Source organism: Mustela nivalis, assembly GCF_964662115.1.
Source record: "Mustela nivalis genome assembly, contig: HAP1_SCAFFOLD_2411, whole genome shotgun sequence".
In the NCBI taxonomy this organism is placed as follows: Eukaryota; Metazoa; Chordata; class Mammalia; order Carnivora; family Mustelidae; genus Mustela; species Mustela nivalis.
Window position 1 is genome coordinate 1 of NW_028134254.1, and position 3,153 is coordinate 3,153.

The following is a 3,153-nucleotide window of genomic DNA, read 5'->3' on the forward strand; positions in this document are numbered from 1 at the left end:
CCTGGGCAGGAGGAGCAGGAGCCCCGTCTGAACCCAGCTCTGGGCCCTCCCAGCGGGGACAACTGCTGCACCCAGGCCTCCTGCTGCACACAGGCTGTGGGGAGGCTGTGTGGGGGTCACTGGATGGACAGGGCATGGGGTGGAGGGGGAGCCTTGAGCAGCTGGGGGAGGGGCGCCCTCAGGGAGCTCTGGTGGGAGCAGGAAGTCGGGTAAGGAGCCCCCAGGCAGTGGTGACCTCACTTCCCTGACGACACAGCCCAACGGAATTGGAACCCACGTATCCAGGCACCCACATTCCAGACAAAACCCCCCGGCCCAGCTCATTTCTGGGCAGATCCTGAAGGAAGCGACATGTTCTGCTGCTGCCTACCGAAGCCCAGAGGATGCAGGCAGAGGAGAGCTCGCCCGCCAAACACGTCCCCCCACTGGGCAGGTCGTGTCAGGCTTCCCCGACGACTCTGGCCCTTTGGCAAAAAGAATCAAAAGGTGACACCGGGAGGCTCAAATCAGACAGCCCCACACCTTCTGACCGACCCATGTAGGCCTAGGTCTCCTCCCCGTGTGTGTGTGTGTGTGTGTGTGTGTGTGTGTGTGTGTGTACAGAGAGCTCATCGGGGATAGAGATGCCCCGAGCAGGAGCAGGCTGATGAAGGGTCAGATGCCTGGTGGGCAGGTCATGTTCACACCCCAGGTGAAGGCTGGCTAGGTGGGAAGGAGTGTGGGGGCTGTACCCTTCTGCCCAGGGTTGATCCTGAGACCCTGCAGGGACGGGTCACTGACCCAGGTGCGGGGCTGTGCACGCACAGGTCTGCGTGGGATCTGGGAGAAGCAGGGGCACTGGGCAGGAGCACAGTGGGTATGGCCGGGCAGGGCTCTGACGCCTCTTGCACACTCCCCATCTCTGCCTTGGCAGGCCACGGATGAACTAGGAAGGAGGCGGGAAGACACGCACCCCTCCCCGACCCCGGAGTCCCCGGTCCTGGGAAGGCCCTCGCTACCTCCCAGACCACTGCCCGCGGTACTCCACTGCACTGCGGTCCTGGACACGGAGCCCACGGAGGCCAAGTCCGAGGGTGAGAAGGCTGGGGTGGGGTGCCTGTGGCTGTGTGGGGAGGGGTCGGTGCTGGGCCCCACAGGGAGAAGCCCCCACAGGCCGGTGTGGGGCCAGGAGCCTCGACTTGGCTCGGAGCACCCAGGGGGTGGACTGCATTCGGGGAGACGTCCCGGGGAGGATTCCTTCGTGGCTGCGGCTTCTCCGGGAGGCCCCGGGCTGGGCTCTGTCTCTGCAAAGCCACAGGGAGAGGCAGGCCCACGGGTGACCTTCTCTCCTCTCCCAGCTTCTCCAGCGGAGGAGCTAGACCCACTCCCAACTTCAGCCACTCCAAAGGGGCACATGGTGTCTGGAGTCCCTTCGGCGGGAGACCGGGAGCCCACAAGTGCCGGGGCGCCTGCCCACGAAGATGCTGATGCTGTCCGGGGAGAGCTGGCTCCTGCTCCTGCCCCCACCCCTGCTCCTGCTGCTCCCCCTGCCCCTGCCCCTGCCAGAGCGACTCCCACTTCCCCTGCCCCTGCCTGTGCTCCTGTTCTGGCCCTTGACCCAGATCCTCCCTTGGTCCCACCCCTTCCCCGAACCCTCCCTGGGCCGCTGTTCCTGCCACAGACCCAGCTCCTGCCCTTGACCTCGCCCAGGCCATCACCCCTGACCTTGCCCCAGCTCCTGCCCGTGCCCATTCCCCTGCTCCTATCCCTTCTCCTTTCCCTGACAGGGCCAAGGCCCCTGCACCTGGCCCTGCACCTGCCCCAGACCCAGGTCGTGCCCTTCCACCGGCCCCAGACACAGGTCCTTCGCCTGTTCCTGCCCCTTGCCTTGCCCCTTCCCGTGCCCCTGCCAGGACAGCCTCCCCTTCCCCTGCCTGTGCCCCTGTTCCTGCCCAATGCCCCGCTCTTGCCCTTGACCCTGCACCGGCCATCACCCCTGCACTTGCCCCAGCTCCTGCCCGTGCCCCTTCCCCTGCTCCTAACCCTTCTTTCCCTGACAGGGTCACTGCCCCTGCACCTGCCCCGGCTCGTGCCCCAGACCCAGGTCCTGCCCCTGCACCTGCCCCTACACCTGCCCCAGACCCAAATCCTAACCCTGTTCTTGCCCCTGCCCCTGCCAGGAAGGCCTCCACTTTCCCTGCCAGTGCCCCTGTTCCTCCCCCAGACCCAGCTCCTGCCCTTGACCCTGCACCAGTCATCACCAAGGCACTTGCCTCAGTTCCTGCTCCTGCTCCTGCTCCTGCTGCTGCTCCTTCTCCTGCCCTTTCCCCTGCCCCTGCCCCTGTCCTTTCTCCTTTCCCTGCCAGGGCCACTGCCCCTGCACCTGCCCCAGACCCAGGTCCTACCCCTGGACTTGCCGCTGGCCCTGCCCCTGCCCCTGCATCTGCCCCTGCCCCTGCCAGGAAGGCCTCCACTTTCCCTGCCAGTGCCCCTGTTCCTGCCCCAGACCCAGGCCCTGTCCCTGCGTCTTCCCCTTCATCTGCGACCATCCTTTCGCCTGGCCCTGCCAGGAACACTCCCCCTTCCCCTAGCCCTGCCTAGGCCCCTGTTCCCGCCCCAGACCCAGCTCCTGCCCTTGACCTGGCCCAGGCCATCACCCCTGCCCTTGCCCCAGCTCCTGCCCATGCCCATTCCCCTGCTCCTATCCCTTCTCCTTTCCCTGACAGGGCCAAGGCCCCTGCACCTGGCCCTGCACCTGCCCCAGACCCAGGTCGTGCCCTTCCACCGGCCCCAGACACAGGTCCTTCGCCTGTTCCTGCCCCTTGCCTTGCCCCTTCCCGTGCCCCTGCCAGGACAGCCTCCCCTTCCCCTGCCTGTGCCCCTGTTCCTGCCCAATGCCCCGCTCTTGCCCTTGACCCTGCACCGGCCATCACCCCTGCACTTGCCCCAGCTCCTGCCCGTGCCCCTTCCCCTGCTCCTAACCCTTCTTTCCCTGACAGGGTCACTGCCCCTGCACCTGCCCCGGCTCGTGCCCCAGACCCAGGTCCTGCCCCTGCACCTGCCCCTACACCTGCCCCAGACCCAAATCCTAACCCTGTTCTTGCCCCTGCCCCTGCCAGGAAGGCCTCCACTTTCCCTGCCTGTGCCCCTGTTCCTGCCCCAGACCCAGCTCCC

At 66.7% G+C, this 3,153-nt stretch overlaps 1 long non-coding RNA gene across 1 annotated transcript; it reads left to right on the forward strand.

The window, feature by feature from the left end:
- Positions 1 to 348: 348 nt before the first annotated feature.
- On the forward strand, positions 349 to 1,381 carry LOC309858436. Its single transcript, XR_014308187.1, has 3 exons — positions 349 to 486; positions 914 to 1,073; positions 1,338 to 1,381. It is a non-coding gene; the product is annotated as an uncharacterized lncRNA (long non-coding RNA).
- The last annotated feature ends 1,772 nt before the right edge of the window (positions 1,382 to 3,153 follow it).